This window comes from Centrocercus urophasianus, unplaced genomic scaffold (genome assembly GCF_019232065.1).
Source record: "Centrocercus urophasianus isolate 14NV4802_14NV808 unplaced genomic scaffold, USGS_Curo_1.0 seq_18, whole genome shotgun sequence".
Taxonomy (NCBI): Eukaryota; Metazoa; Chordata; class Aves; order Galliformes; family Phasianidae; genus Centrocercus; species Centrocercus urophasianus.
In genome coordinates this window covers 14,921,061-14,947,725 of record NW_024884733.1, presented here as the reverse complement: position 1 = coordinate 14,947,725, position 26,665 = coordinate 14,921,061, and the positions used below count along the sequence as shown (strand labels likewise).

At 37.4% G+C, this 26,665-nt stretch overlaps 1 long non-coding RNA gene across 8 annotated transcripts in view; it reads right to left on the bottom strand.

Moving 5' to 3' along the window:
- Positions 1-26,665, bottom strand: part of LOC122161013 — a 489,323-nt gene that overhangs the window by 219,012 nt on the left and 243,646 nt on the right. For all 8 annotated transcript variants that reach the window (XR_006169028.1, XR_006169026.1, XR_006169025.1 and 5 more), the window contains one exon: positions 10,355-10,471. This is a non-coding gene — a long non-coding RNA (uncharacterized LOC122161013). The remainder of the gene's footprint in view (positions 1-10,354; positions 10,472-26,665) is intronic.

Below are 26,665 nucleotides of genomic sequence, written 5' to 3'. Positions count from 1 at the left end.
TTAGGAATATGGTAGATTCTGATAATACGACAAGCCGAAATCTCCACAGGAGAAGAGACACACCTGGTGTGCATAGTTTAGTTTCCAAGGATGCAAGAGAAGCAGTTCTGATTGAGAACTATAACCAATCATGAAGTTCTGTCCTCCATGAAAAAGTAGAAATGACCACATGAAGCAGCACTCCTTGAGGCCGCAGTTTTTCTACTGACTAAGCAGGCAGCTCCATCTCAGACTTGGAGAGGTGAATTCCGAGAACTCCTGTCCTACTGTGGAGAACATACGTATTATTTATCTAGGAAATAGCATTCTGTTAGCAACTCATGGCCCCAAACAGACAACATTTCCTCATAATTTCTCACTTAGTAATTGCTGTTTGCTTATGTTTTATAAGAGCTGGTCTAAACCCAGCAACATCTGAATCATTTCAAGCTGCTGGAAACTAGAGCTCATTGGGAATTCTCCAGGGAAACTTGTTGAAAACGCTGGATCAAAAAAATCTACATATTTTCACCCAAATCCTTATTTCAGCCACGATCTAATGAAACCGTATGCCAGGCAGGTCTTGGCATTTTGACTTCCTGACAACCTGTCTACTGAGCTATTGGAAAGCCCACCTTCTCAGACTTCTTGCGATCTGTCCCTCTACTGGAGCACTCAGAATTGGATTCTTATCTGCCCAGAAGGCTTGCCAGAGGTTTTGGGACCGTGGATTCTTAGCCCATTCCTGAAAATGGCTTTCACAATCCGCAGCCAGTGGGCATTCACACGATGACATCTGTAATTGTACTAAATCCCAAAGCTTTTAGGCTTCCAATTCTGATGTCTACACAGGCTGCCTGGCTCCCGTACTGCTCTACAAGCTAGGAAACAAGAGGTCTATACATCTTGGGACTTTGCTCAAAGGATGGGCTGTATGATGGACTGTGGGCCCTGAAAGTCCTGGCATGTACAGAGTTCCCTCCACTTGGACTCTTTCCCACAATTCACAGCAGTAAAACTGACCAAAATTATGTCAGCCTCCATCAGTCAGCTGAGTACTCCCTACAGCACAGCTCATTTTGGATACACCACATTTCCTGTGGTTTTGGCTTTTGTAAAAATGGGGGGTAATTCTCCCCTCTTCCTTCCTCCAATCTCAAAGAAAACACTAAAATCTATGGCAGAATGGAAACTCATCTTCCTAGCCAGCTCTACCTGCACTGTTAGAAGTAACTTATTTGGTTATTTCATGACAGTATCCAGAGATCTCTGCAATGCAGACATTGGTATTTCAAGGTCTGTTTTCTACAGATCTTCTCTATTAGAGAGAGATTTATTTTCCTTTCACCAGGCAGAGGAGAATGCACCTTGCCCTGCAGAGGCATTTTTAAGTTTTGAAATAGGCCTTTCTATTTCCAGTGTTTTCTTTGAGATTGCTTCAGTCAGTGCTTGATAAAGTAACCTGCATTGTATCAAAGTGTTGGTGCAGAAGCCCCAGGAAATCATAATTTTCCAAAACCTTTATGCTAAGCCTCTCAATTCCTGCAACAGTAGCTATACTGTATGAACAACACTCATACTCTTAAACCTTAGGGTTGCTGTGTCTAAAAATTAATTCCTTTAGGGTTTCCTGGTTTCTAGATACCGTGGACTTGGTGCAGGATACATAACATTTTGTCAATAATATGAAGAAATAATCAAAAGAATCTTCAGGAAGCATAATTGAAAGACTGGCAGAGCTCACGGAATGTCAAAGTGGCAAGCAACATACACAACCTTGTTTCCCTTTCCAGTTCACTGAACGTCAGGCGTAATCTACAGCCTGATTCAGTTCAAAATACACCCACAGTTTCCCTACAGTAAAAGCTTGCACAAGGCTTCTGTACGCTGAGCCTGAATGAGCTTTTTGCTAAATCAGACAGGCCTTTAGGATTCCCAGCACACATACGTAAGCATGGCTGGAAACGGGGAAAGAGAAGAGGCTGACTGCCTGTGCTGCAGTGCCAGTCTGATCTGTGTAGCAGACCAGAAGGTCATAGTGAGAGCTGGGGGAAGCACTGTTCTGCTCCATTCAAGCAGAAGAATTTTATTTTTGTTCCGAAGCACAAGAAACTTTGAAGCACCTTATATGGGCTGAGACTCAGGCCTTGCTGGAAAAACCTGCTGGAGCTGAGCTCTGCACATAATTCATATGAACATTAATGAGAGTTAAATGCATGCATTGAAAGAAGAATAGACCCTTTAGTGATTTGTCAAGATAAAATTCAAAATAACTTTGAATGCTTAGAGGTAAATATTATGTTTAGGAATTAAAAACAGCAGAAGTAGTGGAACAATTGCCTATAATGAGATCCAGGAACAATTTACTCACTGTACCAGGTTTTCATTAGAGTTATGGCCTGCAGCCATACCACCTTGTGCTGTGATCTTAAATGCTAAGGCGGGTCAGGCTGGTTAGTATTTGGAACAGAGACCTCCAAGCAAGCTTACCACTGCAGGAGCAGCTTAGTGATGCCACGATAATGTCCTTCCTTCTGAATCAGTATTGGATCCAGGTGTTAGAAGATCTGAAGGTCTTTTGTATGAGATCTAAATCTAAGGATAAGATGGATGACCTGTGGTCATTAAAGTATGCCAGTCCTTACTATAGCAATGTCACTTTGAAACGGCTACTGCATTTCATATGGAGGTGACTGCATGTCAGTGATAGATAAGTGATACCAATACAATATAATTATCAACTTTACAGGGAAGCTTAAGAGCCAAATTTGACAGTATGGGAAAATGGTCCAGAGAAGTGCTAAGAACTGTTTGCTGCATTATTTTTAAAAGTTGCTATTCAAATCCTTTTCGGAAACATCCACCTTCTTGCAGCTCTCCAAAGGGAGGGCGCTTTTAACTCCAGGGTTAACATTGAGGTTATCATGTTTGCTTGTGTCCTCTGATCCCCTGCATGTGTGTGAGCTGTCTCTGCAGCACCGCCTGAACCACCAGAGTTCACTAAACAGGCCACACACTGTCAACAGTAGAGCTGGAAGAGCAGCTCCAGAGGAAGCTCAGCTGTCTGGCTGATGGTAGAACAGCAAACAGCTTGTCAACTGTCCCATCCCTGCTCTTAAATCTGATGGGATTACACCCCTCTGGCATTAGCACTGCAAGCAATTAGGTGCTTATTCATTTGAATATGAACTGGATAGCTGAACTGAATAGTTCCCTATCTAAATCAATGGGACTGTGCACAGTGCACACAAAGTTAAAGATGTATCTGTCTCTGAAGAATGACGGTATAAATGAGCAGCGCAGCTATGCAATTCCTAATTGATGTTCTTGATTTATTAACCTCCATGTTGTCAACCAGGGCACTGTATGAACACCGTTTCGCTTGTTCATATAGGACACGATCCTGAATACTGCTGAGAGCCCTTGAGTCTGCAGTGCTGAGAGGGATGACTTCATTGGGAATTCACTGAAATGCATCAATTGGAGTTCATTGAATTCAATGGGATTTGAGAGCATTTGGCATCCCTTAGGAGGCAATTAGCACCTTCCAGAAAACAGGCCTTAGACAATCAGGTCTAGGGAGTTCAGACAGGTTTTCCTCTGGGTTTTGGGACAGTTACTATTTGTATACAATAAATACTCCTGTTAATTTTTTGCCTTAAAATGTAATTTTGAGCAGAGCTCAGGTTGTCTGTTATCATGCTTGGATAAGTAACAGAGACAAGACTGATACTGGTGAGTGACTTACCACTAGTTTGCCAGAAAAAGTTGCAAAGCTAATTTTTCTTGGAATTGCATTACAATGTCACTTAAATAAAACACCTCTCCTCTTTACCACACTTTTAAGGTTTTATTTCCATCATGTGACTGAATAAAATGATCTATTCAAGATACTCATACAGTGTTGGGAATTGCTCCCTCACTTCTTGCACTGAAAAGGAGAAAGCCACGAGTCTGGGGGCTGTAAGCAGCTACTAGGATATGTCATGTTCAGAGTATGCCTGTTAGTACGTGGACCATATATTCTTAATACCTCAGTTTTACCATTGACTTCATGAGAACAAGCAAGGTCACATAAGCCAGCTGGCAACGCATGTTTGTGAGGAGGAGAGAAACCATCAGCACACACTACCTGCTGCTTTATATCAAAAACTCTTTCAACTTATTATAGATGAGGGATGGAAATCAGAGACCACGGGAGCCCATTGGAGTTTTTAAATCAAATTGCTTTTGGATTGGTCCCTTAAACAAAGACACTTTTTAGGGATACTGAAGTATTGCAATTAGCGGATTTTCACAACTTTGTACTCATAAATAAATACCACTATAAAGCTTGCATACTTTTTCTTCTTTGCTTTGCTGTTTGTGGGTTTAAAGCTGCATTTTCTTCTAATAGCAAAATATAACACAAGGAATGAGGTAAAATGTCCAGTACTCAATACAGTTAGAAGAACCAAAGGGAGCATGCCTCCATTTAGCTTCCAAATGCTGCTTTAATCCCTTCTAAAATTCCACTATCTTCTGCAGAACTGCAAGGGAATCCTTGTGCTTCAGAAATACATCTTATTTATCAATGAAATAGGCAGCTCAAGGCAATAGAAAAAAAAATCCACATTAGAAAGAAGAGTGTAATACTTTTATAACATCCAACATCAGCTTTCTGAACAGAAAGATGAAAACCACCAAATGTCAAAAGAGCATATTACCCAGGATAAACTGTGCACTGCTGCCACTGCCAGCTGCTTTAATAGATGAGAGCTGCTCCAAAAGTAATACCACCTCTTTGATTATGTTGGCCCACAACATCAGAAGCAAATACTGGTGGGATGGCAGTAGAGGCTGAACCTTCCCACCAATATCCTAACACATTTTGTTGCCATGTGACAGATGGCAGCAGAGGGGCAGTCTGACAGAATTGCATCTGACATGGAAATGCGGATAAAGTAAAGGGGTGTTATTGATTTTCTCTGTGCAGAAAAAATGGCACCCATTGACATTCATCGACACTTGCTGACTGTTTATGGAGAACAAACAGTGGGTGTGAGCACAGTGAGGAGATGAGTGGTGCATTTCAGCAGCGGCAACAGCGGTGTGAAAGACAAGCCATGTTCCAGACTGGCACACACAGCTGTCACAACATGAAATTAAGAGTGCCTCGATCAGCTCATTCATGTAAATCAGCTAATGGTGGTGATAATGCTGGAAAGTAGTATTTTGCAGCTGAGAAATTTCTCTATCAAATAGTGTTATTGTGGTTATTCTATTTTTTGTATCTATGGTAGTTTTGAAGGAAATAAATGGGAGGCATTACTTTCAGAGCAAGCTCCATGTATGCACTTGAAGGCCTGACTTCAGGAAGTAAAACTTTTGCTTACTTTTTTTTCGTTTAAAGAAATACATACTTTTTTTTTTTTTTTTTTTTTTAATCCAGATAATGCTGTATTCTACCAAGAGGTTACACAAAAGAACTGCAAATAAAGTGTATGTACATAAATAACTTGGTCTGACTTTTTGTTTAATGTCTAAGATGATTGGAACAGATTGTATCATGAACTGCTTTCCCTTTAGCTAATTAAATAGCCGTCCCCACTTACCATAAAGCATATTCTTATTAAAACAAGTATCTATATTCACTCTGTTGGATAAATTACTTCCAAGTAAGTGCCATAAAGTCCATTACACTCATGCTTTAGAAGTGGATCAGGTCCAAACAGACAATCAAAGGATTTCACTGGGATTATTTTAGATTAGAAAAACTAAGGAAAACTTGAAGCACTGACAAGATTGTAAAGATGTAAAGGATAAATTAGCAGCTACATACCAAACAAAGTACAGCAGCAGTATCCTAGCATATTCAAAAAAGAGCAAAAATAAAAAAATATCCTATTGTACTAACCTAGGTTCAAACTGACATTTGTTTATTCAGAAATAGAATGTCATGACTAAATGTTATCTGCCATAAAAATCAAAGTTTATATTTCAAAGGTTAAATACCAAAAATATATAAAACAACCAAGTTAACCAACCAGCTGAGTAGGAGCTTATTCTCTCCACAAGTTCCTTTTAAAATTGAGTAGAAAAGATCATGTTATGATTTGCTATATTAATGAGCCATTATTGCATAACTATGCTTTTATTGCAGATATATTACCTGCTAAATGATGCTGTTTTTCCAGAAAAAGTTCACAGTACAGATTCTATGGGAATGTTTCCTGCTGACAGTTCCTAAATCTTTCAGAAGCTGTCAGCAACCTCAGAAATCAAGTTTGCAGTACCCTAGCAAGCAGAAGCACATGCATAGGCTTTCTATTTTTAAACTGCAACTCAGACCATTAAAGAAATGGCTTAAATGTGAAAGATCATTGAAAATAAGAATCATCCTAAATTGTCAATTTAAAGGACACTGTCAATTACGTGCAATCTAATCTGAAAATCCTATAAACGCCACTTGCCGTTTTAAAATCTACATTTTTTTTAAAATTAACTTCTGCCCAAACTAATTTTCCTCAGAGCCACACTGACAAATGTTTGATATAAAAAATAAGTAAAATTTAGTAAAACATACATTTCCATAGAGAAGACTGATCCATGGGAAACATGTCCTTTCTATTTACCTGTAAACAGCCTTTCTACTGTACATTCTTCCCATTAAGCTAATGAAAATGATGGCAAAATCCAGCTGAAGCTTAAAAGAAATTCAGCCCAAAGATTTATAATTACAGTCAATTACTAAAGTTCACCTGCTAGACTTCTGAAATGTCCTCGTGCTTTGTGTCACTCAATGCTCTTTTGATTGTTGTATTTTTTTCAATGAAGCAGAGAAATTGGGCCCAGCTGAACACAACTTTGCTAGAAATGAGACTATGATATCACAAAAATACTCACTGAACTCTGAACATGAGCACAAACATTCATTCCTTGCAAAAGTTTACTAGAAAAAACGGATTACCACTGCTTCCATTAAATCCGATTAGTCCCTTTTTATTATATTGGCCATATTCTAAGTGGTGCTCTGCAGTTTGCAGGCACAAACTTTGTTATTGGTAAATGGGATTTTTATGACTAATTTCCCCATTTGCTGTTTGTTATGAAGATTTGTGCACATAAACCTGGTACACAATTTCATGACTATATTTCAAAATGTCCCTTTGTTTTGGATTTAAGCTAGAACATAATTTTCTCAAGAGCATAATGTACTCTAATAAACAATATTCCGTGCTGCTTTTCAGCTGGATGGAGCAACACAGAGTAGCTAGACAACTGCCACAGTGGAAAAAAGAATTTCCTCACAACAGCCAAGAGTTTGAAGATTTTATTACCTCTAAACCAACCTCTTACATTCTTCAGGACTGTGAATCAGGGCAAGGGGTTTGTATTCCAGAAATCACTGCCTGGCAGAACATTTTCGGTGAAGACCATTTTACCTCTTGATCTAAGCTTAACAAGAAACGATTCAAATAGATGTGGATCAAGTTCAAGACGGGTGAGAAAAGGTGACTTAGAACAGTAATTCCCCACTAGCTTGTGGATGCTATATTGAGACTGCTTTAGCAGTCCAGCCTATAATCTATACATGCCTGTGTGAAAGCTCATTTCTATTTGTGAGTAGCTAGTACCTAACTCGTATCTCCCAGATGGGATGTCACCAGAACAAACTGCAACTGTTCCGAAGGGCAGTCAGAATGTATAGATTTTTAATCTTATCACTATAGAGGCTGCAGATTCTACAGCTCCATAGTCATCACTTGGAAACAAAACTTTCTTTTACTTCTTATTATATAAGAAAAGCAATGAGGATTTTTTTTTTCTATTTTTTATACAATTTTTTTGCTAGTCTTAATTAAGCTTTACATATAAACATAACTTAACTGCAGTTGGCAATATAAGTAGTGCTGTAAAAGCAAAACCCATGGCCACGGGGGCTCCTTTAAAATTGAAGCCAAGGAAGAGGAAAGAGGGAAAATGTAGATTAAGATTTGCTACAGAGAGAGAAAGGAAAGGATGGATCATAAAATATAAAGTACATTGATGCAGAAGGGTGTGTTTATGCACACATTTGCATCTATATCCATACAAATATAATTTTCAAGTCTATACATTGTTGGGCAACATATGTATTGTTCACAAAGTAAGCAAAATTCAAAATAGGGTTTTTATTCAGCATCAGAATCTAAAATTGTTCATATTGTTTATAATTTTATTGGTGCCAGTTACCTCTCCCCCATTATGGATTGAAAGATCACTCCTTCCACCCCTAAGTTTGGTTACAAAACCTCCAAATGAACCTTCCAGTAACATCAGCCCAGATAACACTTCAGAGATCTGCTCTTCCAAAGACAGGACTTTGCCAAGGTAATTGCTTACTTATAACAAATTTTGGAAGAGACCATGACAAAAATGTTCAGAAGATACAGTTTGTCAAATACTATCTAAAGTTTTTTCTGAAAGCTACCACCAAAACAGTATTGAGAACAACTTTTCAGTCTTCAGCAGATCTACAAAGCACTTCTTAGTTTCATATCTCTACCTGTAAAGTAGAGACAGTGATAACACTTAACCTCCTTAACAAAAACCTTTGGTATCTTTTGAATTAAAAAAAACCCTTTAAAGAAACTCACACATAAATTATTTTATATATACTCACAAGTCAATTACTCTTGTGGGTACAGAAACATATATAGAACAGATTGGCAAGTTAAAATTCCAATAGAAACTATGAAGTTCCTGTAGAACTATAAAACTACAGTGATATTTATGGTCAAACTTTCTTTGTTCTGCACACTGCATAGAGTTTTAAGCCAAGATTGATCATCAAGCTATATTCTGTGTACACTGAATAGACAGAATTTCTAAAGAATTACCAACTAGAAACTTAATACATTTCTTAACCTCCTTTAGAAGTTTGCTCTCAAGCTTAAACAATCACTCCAAATAAGTAATCTTAGCAAACACTACCAACATTACTAAAACTAAGCTTCCCAAGGAAATCATACACTACTCACACAAATTCTAGATATTTATGAATGCAGTGGATTGAATAAAATTTTTGAATCTTCAGAATTGTTTTAATTTGCTTGCATGGAAATGTTGTCTATTTTTCCTCCAAAGTTTCATAAATTTTTCTAACGAATATGTTGAAAGACCTCTCAAAACCATAACACAGATACTTTTACAAACATGCAGTCAGTTTCAACAATGCAAGGTATCATTTTTCTGTTTGTTAAATCTTCTGAAGACAATTGATTGCAAATGATACACGAGCTTATTTACTAGAATTGTTCATTTTTTTGCATGAATGTTCAGATACATGCCTTATGGCTCAACTATTGGTCCGAATCACTTTTTGAGGTAGTGCATTTTAATAAGAGTTTGTTGGTTCCACATAGGCAAACAAACTAGTGAGAGCACAAGACAAAGAAGCAAGATGAATACTAATATTTATGAATTTAAAAGGTTTACCCAGCTTGGAAACAATCATTTTGTTTATCTCAAATCCAGCTACAATCTAAAAAGTGCCAATGCAAACTTCTAATCACTATGCAAAACCTGAAAAGAACCAGTTAGAGCAAGCTCAGTTTCAAATCTGTGGTTAAAAAATAGGCATTAAAACATGCCAAATGTTACACAGATTTTAAATGTTTTTTATCTGATCACCTCTGTGTTTTGTGGAGTTTGGATTTTTTTGTTTGTTTTTTTAGGTTTGTTTATTTTTTTTTTAATCTTAGCAGGCATCTCCTGTCAGCTATTGTAAGAGACTGGGTCCTCTAGCCAGCCCTTGCAGGCATCACACATCCTTCAGACTTCCTTCCTCCCAGAGCACCTCATTCATAGTTAATGCAGAATCTCTTTTGGCCTCTTTGTGGTTCTTTTCAACTGAGACCTTGTATCTGTAAAACCTTTGAGATTTTCCTATACAAGGAGCTGTTATTCCTATCTTCTCCTCAGATGCATTTTTTTTTCATCTGCTTAAGGTCAACTTTCTTTTTGTCAGGTTCTAACAAGCTTTATAAAACGTATCATCACAAATCTGATTTTTATCCCAAAAAGAATGAGTTATTACTAAGAACTCACGAATTGCTAAAATGGGAAGAAAGGGGTTCCCTTTCATGTCATGAGTACTGCTGCATTTTGTCTCTTACAGCTTCTTCCAGCAGCAAGTTCTTCTCCATCTCTTCTAAGCCCCCTTCCTAAATGCTTCACAGCTCATGATGCAGCTGTTTTCTTGTTTCTCATAGGTTTGTCTCTAATATCCATCCCATCCTAGATGCACATGAGAAGGATCTATAAAGGTCATTGTTGGTATCTTTTGTCTTAAGTAAACATACAAAAATTTGCCTCATTTTAAGTATTTCCTCTAATAAAGAAGTGCACTTACCTGACAGGATTTGTTGTTTTACCAGTACTCTGTACAACTGCGTCTAGGACTTAATTCTTCCTTCTCTCTTAGGAGAGTCAATGAATGTCTCCTTAGAATTTCACCACGATATCATGCCTGGAAGAGAATGGCAATGAGTTAAACAAGCAGTTCCTGGGATGTGAACAAGTGACCCTGTTGTTAAGTGACCATGCTGACTACTACTGCTTAATTTTAACAAAAGATGTTATCCAGTGCCTAACAATAGAGTCCTAATAACTCTCTCACTTATAGCTGATACTGAAATAAAGCAATAAATCTATCCATACTAGCAACACCTTCTTTCTTAGGGAATGAATACAATTTATCAAAAGTCACAATGCTAATACACTCATCATTTAGAATTTCCAAGAACCCTGTGGACAGACACAGCCTGGCAGATAGGAGAGTCTATCTTGCTGTCATTCCAGTGTTGAGGACAAGAATAACGAAGTCATTAAATATTTTATTAAAATAAAATTATTTGCCCAGACTTATTTCTTTTTGCAGTATTTAATAGAACAACATCAAATAAGTGATACATCTATCCAAGTATTCTGTCTCTGACAATGTCCAGTGGACATGGAAAAACACAGGCATAGAGATAAGCACGTAGTAACATTCCTCTAGACTATTCTCCCAGGAGAGACACCAGCAAACAATTGCCCTTGATGGACTTTTTTCCTCTGTAATCTACTGCTATCCCTCTTAAATCTGTGAAAAATACCAGCACATAAAACATCACGAGACAAAGATTCCCACAACTGTGTTATGAGGTACTTCCTTTCATGAAGTTTCATGAAGTTTTACTCAGAATTCCAGGTTGGTTTTGAATCATGTATTTTAGAAGTTTTACAATAAATGAGAAAACATTTTAATCTTCACTAAATATTTCCCGTTAAAATATTACATTTAACAATTATGTAAAAATCAATGAATGAGGCTTAAGAAAGTGAAAATGAAATTATGTAGACACTAATCTATGTTTGTTATGCAAACCAACCTGAAAAGACAGTTAATTTGTTTAAATATCAGTGTATCTGTCAGGAGATAGGCTGCTGGGTGTCATTAACCAGTTAGAATTTCCTAATTGTTATCTTGCAGTGATTATTTAGAATACCACATCATTTCCCCATGATCTCACTGATGCCCTTCTGCGGCAGCCCATGAAGATGTGATCCAGCACACAACCATGGAGCTGGACACCCCACTATGCCAATCAGCTGGTGCCAGTACTTTCTACTTAGTGAGCACTGTCTTCCAAAGCTCTCAGCCTTCTAGGAACCTCAGGTGAACTAAACACAACAGTGACTGAAGGGATTCATTCTTAAACGTGTTAAGTAGCAAAGCAATCAGGGTCTTAGAAGATCCACAGCAAAGTGATGAGGGAAATCAGCTTTATGGATTGTGTATTCATTTAAACTCTTATAGACATCTTTCAGTAATGTTAGAAAGCAGTGACCTGTCCTTTGTGTCTTTGCTATTATCTCATCTCTGAACAATGGTGTTTTTTCCTGTTATTGCACACTCCTGAAAAAACTCCTCAATGCGTGACTGAATTTGGCCTGCTTGCTTGCAATACTGCAAGTTGTCCTTTCAGATGAAAGCAGATGGAAGAAGCACAGCCCTCACTTGAGTTCTAAATACACTATGCCATAGAATGCGACATGGCTTCCTGTAAGACAAGACATAAACCCTTTCTGACTGGAAGGAAGGAACAGCATGGTGGGGATCATGGGAGATAAAAGCCAGAGATGAAACTCTTTGCTGTCCTGGCCATCCAACCAGGGGATTGATATGCTGCTGGACAAGCATAAGGATTCTCCCCTTTACACAGGGACTGTGGAGCCTGATCTCTCCTCCTTTTGTCCACCCCATCACCCTGCAATGTGTTTTCAGGTGAGCTGAACCTTCCCTTGGTGTATTAGGCTGCACTAAGGAGCCATGACTGCCACATTGCCCTGTGGAAATTTCAATCAGAGCATGTTCAGGGAGGGTGACATACAAGCTGCCTCACTGCCAGCCAGTCCTATGGCCCAAGTTCCCCACAACTGCAGGATAGCATTACCATGAGCATCTCCTACCTGCTGGTTTCAGAACCATGCCAAGGAAAAAAAAACAAAGGTGGATCAGAATCAGGCCCTCTTTAGTGGATGATGAACTGGATTACAAAAAAGTAGTATCTATAAATGCTTTGGATACAAAAGTGCATCAAATACTATTTCTGACTTGCATATCCTTTAAAATAGATTTGATTGCCTCAGATAAACTTTGTATTATTTCTGTACAAGGACCTGTGCAGACCAGAATGAACTCCCTATCATTCCATAGTAATTTCTTTTGAAATCTTTACCAAAGGCAGTGAAGCAAGGCAGATGCTTTCAAGACGTACTAGAAGACATAGTAAAGTGCAGGCATGGACAAGTGTCTTGCAAAGGTAAGTACCCCCTCTACTGACCTTAAGATGATATCTTCCCAACAGACTAGAAGCATAGCTTGCGCATGTGCATAATTATACACACTCTATTTTCATAGATACGTGCATCCACAACTTCACAGACATGCAAAATACAAATGCCAGCTGTTAGTAAGGCAATATTTTCTCTCTAGAGGTGTATCAATATTGGCTTATTTCTAAGGTCTGTAGCTCATTTCAACCCTGGGTCACATAAACCTCATGTAATAATACCCATTTATCAAATATGCCATACTATATCACCAAGAAAAAAACACTGAAATGCTTTCTCAATTGGTCCCTTTCGTCCAGAATATTTTGGACAATGCTAGTTGCCCAGGAATTATTTCTGTTAAGCTATCTTACAGACCTGTTGGCCACAGGACTGCTTCCACTCTTCAAGTAAAATCAATGGATACTCCTGACTTCAGTGACAACAGGGTAAAGTTTCGTGCTATAAAAATATAATGCCCACAATATTTGTCAAATCAACTTCAATCTGAGATCCTCTGTCACTGTGAAGAAAACACAATTAATGACTCACTTTAAAACTGAACTGTGGTTTAAGACCAAGTGCTAAATCAAATCCAGTCACGTACAGCCTAGAATTTAAAAACATGTTTTAAAGCAACAGTTAAAAGAGCAGTTAAGTCACAACATCCACCAGCTAATTCATGTTTAAAATAAATCTGATGTAATTGGAAGTATATAGTACATCTATACCTCAGAATTCAGTGTTGGTTGTCAGACTTATACAACCCATGATCATCCAGCACTCAATAAATCTCACATATTCAGGGATGCTTGCTTAAATCTCAGGCAACCATACACACCATGGAACTTGGTGGTACAGAAAGACTCATCGTTTTAAGGCCAGTTAGTTAAAAATATCTACCTGTACATATCCAGTGGGACATGGGACAGAGCTGAAAGTCTTTTCTGTACTAGTTCATACAAGGCATCAGAACTGAGGCATGAAGGACAGACATAAATGAGAGAAAAATACACGTAGCAAGACAACTCAAGAGAACAAAGAGATAGAACACACCAAAGAAAAGGTAATCTCTGAGCAGTCACATTCATTTGGATTCTCTTTATATTGTTTTAAAATGATCCTGGAATTATGCCCATAAGACAAGCCATTTCCTGAGACACTAACAATGCAGTACCATAGCATTCAAAATTTATATAATTATTTAGAAAATGAAATTCCTGGAGACCATGCAAGAGCAGTAACAGTACATGTAATTAACAGCAGATTTTTTTTGTTGTTGTTCAGTTGGTTGGTTGTTTTTTTTTTTAAACAAAAGAGTTTTATACAACTTAGGTATCAGTAATAATGATAATGATTACTTTCATGACTGCTAGATTGCCAGAGGATATTTGAATGTCAGCATTTAAAGATAAAGATTTGGAACTCATCCTTGAAAGAGTTCAGTGGCAGACCATTTAAGATACTTCTTCAATATCAGTGATGATATGACGTAACGAGAAAAAGAGCTGTTGATAAGTTGTGAAATCAACATCATCTTCTATTCTGATATGGAATGAATTATAGTGATACAGTGATTGCTGCTATTTCTATGACTTAGCTCAAATATTCCCTTTTATCACACCTTACATTTGTGTTGATTGCCAGGTAAGTCAACTGAAAACCTTTTTGCTAACAAGAAATCCTGGTACTGAGGTCAGCCCTTCAATGCTGAAATGTACAATTAGCAGGCAGGACTAATCTCAAACTATCCTGTAGTTCTCAACTCCAAAAGTAATTGCATCTTTCCCACTAGCAACACCTTTGTACACAAGTACATTAAGTGTTAAGCTTCACAAACCATGAGAACTTGAGATAACAGTGGCTGTACATCAAGGTCCATCAGGTGGTGGATATCAAACTGCTGTTCTCAGTGCTGTGGGCTCCATATATTAGCACTCAGAATAGTTGAATCAGCACACAAGTCCATTTCTTGAAAGGTATTAATCTTTTTAAAGGTGAAGAATTAATAACAGAGAGGGAGAGAGAAAGGGTGAGAGAAATGCAATCTGTTACAGGACTGGGAGAGTACAAATGAAGATTAGAGCTGTAGTTAGCTGTCGCAAGAGATTGTAGCCTATGGTGAACAAACCCTCTCAACTTACTGGCATTTGTCATTCCAAAGCATGCTCCTTTAAATTATATATAAAATAATTTTGAGACAGTGGAACTGTTCATGCCTAGTGTAGAAGAGAATATGAGTATGGCAGGAGGCTTGAAGTAATGAAAGGTGGGGGATACATTCTTTATTGATTAACATGTATTCCTTGGAAAAAAAAAATAGGCATGGGGAACAAAACATTATGGATTTTCTAGTTCTTATTCAACTAGAAGATGGAAATAACTGCAAGCACAGAACCATCAGAAAAATTTCAGAGACTCAGTAGGGCTTTTAAAATCATCTAAGATTTCTCTACTCCCTGTCTTCTACTCAGTCTATTACTTAATGTTTTTCAGAGAAGGTAGATGAGCATCAGGAATGCATCTGCAATAGAGACGTGGCCAAGTAAAACACATCCTATGCAGTTATCAGCTATGCCAAACCTTCCTGAGACTCAGCCAAATGGACAGTGACTGGTTTGCAAGCCACTTCCAGCTGCTCCCATTTTCAGTTGAAAACAACCTATAAAGCAGGATTGAGCCTCACGGGTATGCAAACTGCAAACCTGACTTGTGTCAACACCATTGCATCCACTAACAGAGGGCTGATGGTGCCAGATCCAAGAAAGGACTTCTCAACACCAGTGCCACAGGACGCAGTAATGGATTGATTAAGGTTTCTTCTGCCAGCAGAGCTGCAGTAGAAAGACCTATAAAACTTCATTTTCACAGCAGGTACCCAGCAGTAGTGAAATGATGGATGACTTAATAGAAACAGCCTTTAGCCAGACTGATTCATGCCAAAATCCATAGGGACTACCTTTGCGAGTGATTCTCCCTATGCTATAAAGACACACGATTACATGTTTTTATTTTTACTGATACATACTATTGACATACATATAAACATATATTTATTTATCCTTTGTTTTAGCTAATTTGGCTTGCAGTTTCTTAACCTGTTACTAACATCGTGTCCTGTCATTAACATAATTTTGCAAATCATTATTTTTGCCATGGGTAGAACTGTCAGTGATGCACCTGAGAGCTGTTCTAAACTTCTATCATCACTTCCTGGAGTGCTCCATAAACAAGTGACCCTAAATCTTACCAATCTCTTTCGAGCTTAGTGACAGAACTCATGTGTGGGAGTTTGTAAGACTGAAGTAAAAAAAAATTAGCATTTAAATAATTGAAGATTTTTATTGCTGTTTCAGAGAAATATGAAAAAATCTGGGTGGAACACTGCACAGTGGCAATGCTGTATAGCAGCTTTCATACAAACTGTGCCTCAAAACCCTGCACAAAGTGATATCAATTGTTTAAAGTAAAGAATGCCACTATAAAGACACTGATTAATAAGTTAAAACAGTTGGTTATGAATCCAATGAGAGAAAAATCAGCAAGCGTACGAGCCTGAAAAATGCATTTTAAGATAGATTTGTGAGGAGATGGAGACTTGTGAAGCAAATACACAGGAAGGTTGGCCTATATTGATGGCAGATCACAAGAAGTTTTGTATGGTTAGGATCTGTGACAAAGGACAGAAAAGATCTTGAGAATTGTCCTGGTTTCAGCCAAGACAGTGTTAATAGAATACCAATGTTTGGTTGTTGCTGAGAACTGAACACATGAGTTCTACTTTGTTTTCAATTCTCTGCCTCATCCCACTTGATGGGGAGGGTGGAGTGTGGCATTTAAATAATTGAAGATTTTTATTGCTGTTTCAGAGAAATATGAAAAAATCTGGGTGGAACACTGCACAGTGGCAATGCTGTGTGGTGTGTGGTGCTGGGATTTCTGCTGGGTTAAACCACAATAAAAATGAGGGCAGTGGCAGTAACAAGGAGCTGCCTTGTTGCTCATGCTGTCAGTTATCCACAGAAAACAGAATGAAGTATATCCAAGTATTTACAACAATCCACTTTGCTAAAGCTGGAAGACCACGGAAAAAGCAGAGTAGGTTTATCAGGTCTGAAATGTCCACAAAGAACAAAGCTGCAGGGGTAGAATAGGCAAATGAAGATAGGAGGATTTGGAGAGACAGCACTGAGGACATAGCTTGACACATTTTTTCACTTGACACGTTTCTATTCAGAAGGAACAAAAACAGATTTACACATGTGCTATAAGGGGGACACTCTGCAGCAATATGAAAGGTGTTACAAGCCAGGCCTTTTTCACTGAGGTCCATTGGCTATTGTCAATGACTAGTCTTAATCTCAGATAATCATACACCTTAGTCACTCAAGCATGAGTCCTACACTAGGGACTCTGAATTATTGTTTAAAAAAACTGGGATAAAAATCGCAGTTAATGACAACAATTAGCTTAAATACAATTTGTCTGTCAACACAAATACATCTCTCCACTCCAGGTTAGCATATTGCTTAGAGGCAATCCAAGCAAGGCTCTAGAGAAAGTCCAAAGCACGGAGCAAAACGATCTCTAAACTATGTACTTTGAAGTCTTCAATGAGCAAGCTCCAGCTTCCTTAGGCTAGGCTAGGAGAACATGTAGCAGAACTCCAACCAAATAGACCATTCAGCCTCGAGGCCTGCAATGAGCACTGGACAGTACCCTTCTGGAAGTCTGATGCACTCTGTGCAGTACCATACTGACACAGACTCTACTTAGGTAGCGGTCACTGCAACACTGATACCAAAAGGATTTTAAAGGCTCAGATTAGTTTCTCTGCAGGGTTGTGGCACATCTTTGGCCTGAGGATAATGCTGGCTAGGATCATCACCATCTTCCTATATATGCCTCTTGCAACTCTAAAGACAAATCATTACTCTAACAACAAATATCCCCTTTACCTGCAAAGGGATTCTTCCCTCTCCTGCTCAGAAAGAACATCATTTTTTTTACCTCACTAATACCTCTTTCATATGAAAGAGACCAAAGCCTGTGCCAACCCCTGCTTATCTTTGGAATTTGTTCACAAAGATTTTCCATTGGAAGGTAAAGCAGATTCACCATGTTTTAACACAAAATAATGCCTGGATATAATGTCACGTTAATAGATACAGACTAAAATAGGACAAATAGATTTTGCAACTTGTTACTCTGTTTCTAGTCGCAAAATATCACTTGTTAACCCTTTATAGTAAGTCGCAGTGACTCTTTGCTCACTACAACAAAGAAAATCTACCACTGAGGAATTAGAACAGTCCTTATCCCACTTTTCCTCACTTAACATCATAAGCTGAAAACATTTCTCAGGCACAGTACCTTGTCTTTAAAGCTTGGATAAAACCAAGAAAAAAAAAATGTGAGAGGAAAGATAGGACTTCAGCATAGCTTGATCTCATTTTTAAATTGAGTCAATGTTTTTCACTCTAGATGCCTGCTTACTTATTCAACTCAAGTTCATTCTTAGGGGGATCTTGTCAATAAAGTCAAATAAGGCTCTCCGTGAGCAGTAAGGTTTTTGAGGGTCTTTTTTTGAGGGCTTCATTAAAAGCAGACAGTTTCTCTAACCTTTTAGCAGAACCTGTTATCTGATGACGTGAATTAAAGTCTCTCAAATGACTAATAATCATATCAAGGCTGCCATGTCAGCTTGTAGATTTGAATAAGAGGGTCTGAAAACATTTGCATGCCTCGATGTGCCAGTGCTAAGAAGCTAATGTGATAGTGCTGTCATAAAGCACTGGAAAGACATGACTTAATGTAATCTGTCATGTCATATGCTAATCTTCAGCCATTACTTGAGTGCTGTAAGTAAGTAGAAAGCATTTGGGAGAAATCCTTTTCAATTTCTCTGAGTACCACTTCTGCTGCTGGTCAGCTCAAATGGGTTTTGTGCATTTAATGCGGAGCTCAAGTCAAGTTGGTTTAGGTCACACTTAATTAACCAGCACGCTGATGGGCTGGGCTGGTGTAGCACTATGGAAAATGGGTATTCCTGATACTGCCTAACAAGTAAATATTTCATACGCTGGAGGAAAAAAAAAAAGGGACTCTCAGACTTTGATAAGAAAAAGCCCTCTTACAAAAACACTGTCTCTTTAGCAAGACAGTTTTCTATGCCTCTCTCTTAACTTGCTTCTACACAATTTAAACAAAGATGATTATAAATACTTAAAAACTCTTCCATTTGTAACCACAAACTTTAAAACCACCTGATGGAGACAAGTCATTCAAAGAACAATAAACAACAGGCAGCTTTAAACACAGTGTACTTTTTAAAAATAAGAATAAAGGAAATGATCAAAGAGACAATTCAACTTTACTTACTTGTTTTAGGAAAATGACACCAATATTTTTTAATATACAGCAGGTGGAAGAGGGAGAAGTTCTAACAATGCTAAGTACAGCACGTGGGATGGAAAATGAAACATATTAATGAGAATGACAGAAATTTCAGGACAATTTTAGCAAAGTGTGAAGGGATTTTGAGTCAACACTTGAAGGTTATTTTAATAATAACTACAGCCTTTTCAAATAAAAGCTTAAGAACCCTGTGGCTTTTGCAGCTATGAGAATGTTTAGCAGGGTTCACTAGTTTGCAGCCTACCCCAACTAAACCTGAAGGCTTTGAATTTAAGGATTTCAGATCATTTTGACTAAGACTGCCATAAAGAAACAGGGAGACACTATCTGAACACCAATAACACAAAAACTTTCCTCATTCTGTTTTCTTGGTGGTCACACTGGAATCAAATCCTGCTAAAGTCAGACATTTCATAGACCTACAGGAAACAGACGATCTTTACAGTATTAGGTCATTTTGTTCATTTTCTTGTCAATGCTGGATTGTTACTCACAGTAAACTGTGAACTGTTTAATTCAACTTAAATTTAAAATGACACACTTTAATAGTTTCCACCATTCCCAAAGGGAATGTATGAAGCATTCTTACACTCCAGAATCAAGTGTGACTGTTCCCCTCCTCAAACCTAAGTTATCCTCTATCTTGCTGTGGCATAGGTGAACCTGTATAATTACACAGATTCAGCTTTCCTCACAAGTAAAATAGTTTAGAGTTTCAGATCAGGAAAGTATTCTCCTTCTGGAGAAATAAAATGATCCAAAATATTTTGCCAGCTTTGTTTGTGATCAGTAATCCTTCAGTCCTTTAATAGCAGGCTGTTCAATAGTCTTATCAAGTTACTTTTTTTTCTTCCCATTTAACGTCTTCTAGCCATCCTTCAAATACTAGTCTTTCAGAGACTTCCACCTTTCTTGAAGTCCTCCTCTGTTCATTACACTACTACAACAAAATAAAGCTCACTGTCTTTGTCTACATCACAAATTGGATGACAAGTCTTCTTCCCACTCTCACTAGAATGGCAAGGACCTCATGAACTCAAGCATTGTTCATCAGCGTATGGAAACAGTCTCAGTTCCTGGTGATCTGTCTAGCCTTATGTCATCCAACTACTTTTGCTGTGGAATAACCCAAGACCAGAGTTAGACCAGGGTAATTGACAATAGTTTTAAGAGAGACAGTTTCCCTTATTGCAAGTCTTGTTCATAATCTAACAAATTTCATAACTACAAGTTTCCGAGATAGACAGCCAGAATGTCAGTCAAACTATTTATATTTCTGTTATTGTTTCCTAATACAGACCATTCAGTGTTCCAGCTTTTTAATATTTTTTGTTGGTGTTCTTTGAACTCCCTCCAAGCGGTAGACAACCTTTGAATATAATAGTGCCCAGAACTGACAGGGACTGCATATCCACAAAGTTAATTTGATAAAATACATTGTCCTGTGTTGTATCTAAAGGAATGCACGCTATTTCATTCATCAACAGACAGAAGGGTGCTATTTTCATGAATAGATGAAAATAGATGGTCTTTGGCTGTATTGGTTGGTGGTCTCACAGTTCCCAAGCAGTCTGTTTTTCAGAGCATTTGCTTGAGAAAAAGAGTTACTCATACTCACATTGTTTTTATCTTCACTGTACTAGTTTAAGCTACAACTCCACTTAAGCAAAAAATTTGTTTTCTTGGAGGACCTAATACATACTAATTCAAACTAATCAATGCAGTGAAATGACTTAGAAGGCATTTTAAAACACAGCTGATATTCAGTCTATTTCCAATGTATCGTCTTGACCCTTACAAAGACTATCACTGTGGATTGATACATGAAAGTCCTTAGTTAGCACCATCTGTGACAATTTCCCAACCAAGAATGCACTAAAACTACCTACTGATTTCACTTGTGGCAAGATTTAGCCAACCATCAGGAAGAAACATTTCCAGTTCTCATCATCTGAGTTGGCAGGCTATGACTCACAGTGTCTGTGTGCATGATTACACACACTCAGTTACCCAAACAAAGCAAACAAGGTCTAAGCTAGTTCAAAATTACTACTTATTGGTCTACAGTGTGAAATTTATCAAGTGTCATAGAAGTATGGAGCATCAAAAAGAAGAACGTAAATGGATCTCTTATTACAATAACCCCTTACAACTGGTTTCCAAAGTTTATTACTAAATTCTAAAAGAAGATAAAATGTTTCCTAAGTTTTTCATGGTTTATGATCAATAGGCCATAAGAAATCAGCTCAAAATGACAATATTAAACTATGCACACTTATGTGCATCACTGCAGATACCTGAAATATGTAAATCAATAATATAACAGATGGGAAAAAAAGAGAGGTTATTTTTGAATGCAGATGGAAAGACTTCAACTAGTGCAAACCAGAAACCAAAACTATTCAGCAAGAGGTTTTCCTGAAGGTTATCAAATTTACTATTTATTAGTGATTTCTTCTTGTCATTGGTAGGTGAACATTAACACTGGAGAAGTGGAATTCTCCTTACTGCCTCTATCATATTTATATTATCTTACTCTACAGAAATATGAGACAGCATTATCAGAAGGAGATAAATCTTACAGATAGGCTCAGTAAACTAAGATTCAGAAATAATACAAAAAAACCCCAGACTACTAACATATCCTCCTCACCTCCAAAAAAAAAAAAAAAGAAAAAAAAGCCCACAGAGAAAGGAATGCAACAGCCTACTCAGGGCATGTTAAGCTGATTTCCTCAGCCTGAAAATTCCAAAGTCATCTATGACATGATCTGTCTACATGAGATGAACAACAGCAGAAAGCACCCTATGGACTTAGTAGAAGACCCTGACAGCTAGGTGAGGACCAATTTTGGAAGTCCACACAGTTCTTGTATGCCAATTGTAAGGCAAATTATGGATGAGATTTCTTACTCTCTACCACTATCAGCACTAACATAAGAGTAGTGTTTTACATTTTCACTAAAATATTGCTTTGCTTTAAAGTTGCTTGGATATAATGCAAGAAATCTATATTCTATATTCTTCATGTTTCCTGGAAGATTTGGAATAAAGACAGCTGTTTCTTCATTTGGAAAACCTAACATTCACTGTTTCAGAAGAAACAGAAATAATTAAAGAAAATCTTTCCACCAGTACAAACATTTTCTACAGTAAACTAGACAGGATGTATAATTCGTAGGACTTCATAGATACAGTTTTCTGTTCTTTAGACACATCTGCTAATGTCATTAGGCACAGACACTGGGGTGGGTCCCCCATTTTCTTTGGCACATGTTTTGACCTCCCCTAGAAAGATGTATTAAAAACCAGTGTGCTCTGATTTAGTTCCTTGCATTTCCATAAGCAATGGTGCCAATGGCAAGCAGTCAAAAATATTTCCTTAAAATCTTGGAGTGGCATTAATATGAGTTCAAGACTTCACCAGTTTTCTGTAGAATTTAGACTTTTATACTGTTAACACTACACACATGACTGTTCCGAGGCTTCCATTACCTGCAGGCTTTTTTAAAAAACTGAAGAATGTTTGATTTGGATGGTTACATTAGATTTGGGGATATTAATGGATTACACCCACAGCCTCAAAAGAAATTGCCAGTTGTCTACAAGTGACTATTTCTATATGAAGGCCTAAGATTATCAAAGCAAGCCACAAACATAATTCACAAGCACCAAACATGTGCTGCATGTTTATCTTTCTAGGTCAATGCCTCCAGACTACACATAAGCTTCACTACTCCTCAGATACAATAGACACTGGTTATAATTCAGAAACTCAGCTTCATTTAAGAATAAATAAAATATCCTGTTTGGGGAGCAATCGTTACAGCATGACCACTCTTGAGACAGATACACACTCATACTCAGGTCTCAAGTGAATGTCTTCAGAAGTTAGAAGGAAAATTGTTTACTGGAAGTTCCTTAGTAGTTCTATTGTACAGACAAGCAGATGGCTTCAGATTTTCAGTAATACAGATTCTCTCACAAGTATATCATAACAGAACCCAAACTACAACACAGATATATAAATACATGCATATGTGTATATGTACGAACATGCAACTTTTGTATGTCTTTAGATATATAATACCACAAAAATAAACTGCAAGCAGACATAAAAACAAATTTTTAAAAAAAATAGAGCTTAAGAAAAAAATTTATCTGTACTTCTTGTAGCTTGAAAAATCAATGTGAATTGTCATTTAGTGGTGCCAACCCATAACCATTAATATTGACAATAAAGCTGCAAATTACAAAGTTTTGAAGTCTGAAAAAAGTGTAAAAAACAAAGTAAAATATCTAGGTAGCATCTATTCATACACAGAGCTTCAAATGACATTAATGCACTTAAAAATCTTTTGCAAACAGCTAACAGCAGTTCTGCCCTTACAGGAACATTTGTGTCTAACATAACTACTAATAGATCCTGCTGGAATGTTCACAACAAACTGGTGAAACTCTTACAGACTGTAACTGGACATACACACATTTGGATCTGATGCTTAAGGTAGACAAGTTTGTGCAAGTCTGCCAACACACCTACAACATGCATTTGCACATAGCCTACAAGCATTTTCTAGGCAAACAGATATAATCTGAAAGTTGTCTTGATGGAAACCTGGTATATGCACCAGCCATCACTGAGTGAGAGTTTATCTCTTCATAATATTCACAACAAGCAGGGGCTTCTCAGACTATATATAACTTCTACTGTATTCAATAAAATAAAATAATTTTCTTCACCCTGTTTTTTTTTTTTTTTTGTCTCCCCCAATAGCTATGCATAATATAGATGAGAAAATACCTCATTCAATACAGAAAAAAAAAACAACAATCTAAACATGAATTTTCAGATACAAATGCATGATTTATTTTCAGAGCAGCTGAAACCTGAGCACTGTGGGCTCCAAACACACTTACAGCTTCCATCTCTAGGTTGAAATCTCATACAATAGGCTAAACTTCAAAGCTTAAATACGAGAGAAGCACGAGAACACCTCTTACTTACACCACTGTGCTTCTGTAACTTAGCACAACCATCCATTTCCTTCTTTGGGAAGATGACCTTTTGAAAAAATGTAGCAAAAATGTTGGTTGTGCTATTTATTTCAATGTTTTGAAATTTCAAGATCAACGTTGGCTTCTAACAAATTATTGTAAGAGCCAAAGGGCAGGTTAAACATAAGAATGGACTCAAATCTGAACGCAAAAGCTCACCTAGTTCAAAAAGCAACTCAGCATCAGAGCAGTTCTGATAAGACAGTGATGACCAAAATAAGCAGCAAAGACCTGAGTATCTGCAAAGAACTAAATGAAGAGTAAAAATTCAACAGATAGGTCTCTTTCAAGAAAAGACCATAACAGAGACTCCCAGGATGTTCATGATTTCATAAGACCAATACTTCAGAATCTTGTGTTTAAGATAGAATGATGGAACAGAAATAAAGTTTAAGTATGCAATAGTATCGAATTGGAAGAAATTACAAATTACAAAGAACAATGTAATGAGATACAGAAGCCATTTGATCCTTTACAAATCCAAGTTAATAGATACTAAATGCAATTTGGTGGAAGTATTCACCCATGAAGGAAAGAAAACCTGCAAAATGATAGAACAGTGTAGTCTGTTGATCAAGGAAAGATTACTTTGAAAATATATTATGCTGAAATGATTGCTGGTAGAAAGAGGGAGTTGCTTATCAGAAGGAAAGCAGACAGACATTTTTATGAGAACCTCACCATCTTCAATCACATGGGTATGGTTATGATATAATAATCTAAATACTATTTTATTTTATCCATGAAATGGGATTGCTGTTTCTAAGATTTCAGGGTATTTACTTTGCTGGTAAAGCAGTGCTTCCAAGCATTCTAGACTTCAAAACATTTATGGCTATGGTCTAGGACTGACAAACTTTGAAACATGTTATATCTGAACATGAGACTGAAAAAGGATCAGTTCACACACAAGGACTAGATACCTACATATGTCTCAGGAAGGTCACGCAGTTAGGACATTCTCCATCCCTAGAGGTGAGAGTGGAATTTACAGCTATTAGCATCACTATAGAAGTTATCCAGATGGCATGATTTTCTGATTTGAATGCCACAATTGTTTGAAGAGTCAGCAGGTTGGGTTTACTACGGCCAGTCTGTGAAGTACAGTTTGATGAACACATACAAAAAACAGACTTATTTGTTGTTAAGAACTCAGAACTGCAACTTTATTGAAAAAAGAAATCTGGAGGAGAGAAAATGAAAAGATTGTATCAAAATGTTAACCAACTCAGGCCAAAACTAGCCACCAAAAATATCTGCATGTGGTCCATGAGATTTAGCCATACCAGAGAGCTGTAAGTGGTTTTCTGAAGTCTTGCCTTCTGTTTATATCCAGGCTACAACTGTCAGAGACAAGACTTGAAACTCATCTAAACTATAATTAGAAGCACCTTCCTATACACTGGTATACTGCCATTCATGTGAACGTTTCAAGCAGGCAAAATTCTCCTCTAAGCTACCCTGAAACTCTGAGAAGTTAAGGTAAAGAAGGAAAATGAGAGCCATGACAAAGCTTCATAATGGCCCAGAGCCAGGCTAGATATGAGAGAGCTTGCAGAAAAAAATAAAATAAAATACGGGGGAGGTGACTGAAAAACAAATGGAATGCAGAGAAAAATACCTAACTATTATGTCTCAAATTTCTCCTAGTGTCTGTAATTTGGGGTCCTTGTTTAGCAGAATGTTGTGAAACATTTTTATTTTTCCAATGCAGCTGAGAATCATTTTTCCTTTTCTCTTTCTGTGTTTTTGTGCTGCCGTTGGCATAACAGAGAAAACAAAGTTAATAACAAAGGAAGGATGAGATTTCTTTAAAATGTTTTATTGTCAGTTGTAATTCAGCTTTAAATGGACTCTTGTCAGTTAGGGAATTGGTCTCAATTATACTTTTTTTCTGAATGTGAGAACACAGTGTGAACTACAAACTGTGAGTATCAGTGTTGCGTGAGCTGTCCTATGGGATCTTCCCTTTTCCCATTCCATCCTCTTTGGAGTGCTTTTGTTATGGTACCATACCTTGAGATTGCTGTTTATCCGCAGTCTCTTCTAAAGAGAAGAACTGGGAACAAAATGGGGGAAGGGAAGAAGGAGAAGAAACCTCAGGTTTGTGGCCATCGCTGTGTGCTTATGGCCATATGTATTTTCCCCTTCTGCTGCTTTCTACTAACCATATTTTTAAAGGATATTCAATACCTGCTATTGTACTGAAATGTTTCAAACAGCTCATCAATCCATCACAGCTAATACTAATTTTAATCTTAAAATAAAGGATAATAATTTTGCTCTGGCTTTAATTACATACACACAGTTTCTAAAAATGCCTCCAAATTCACTTACTAGTATCTTTACTTGCTGTAACATTGTGTAGAGA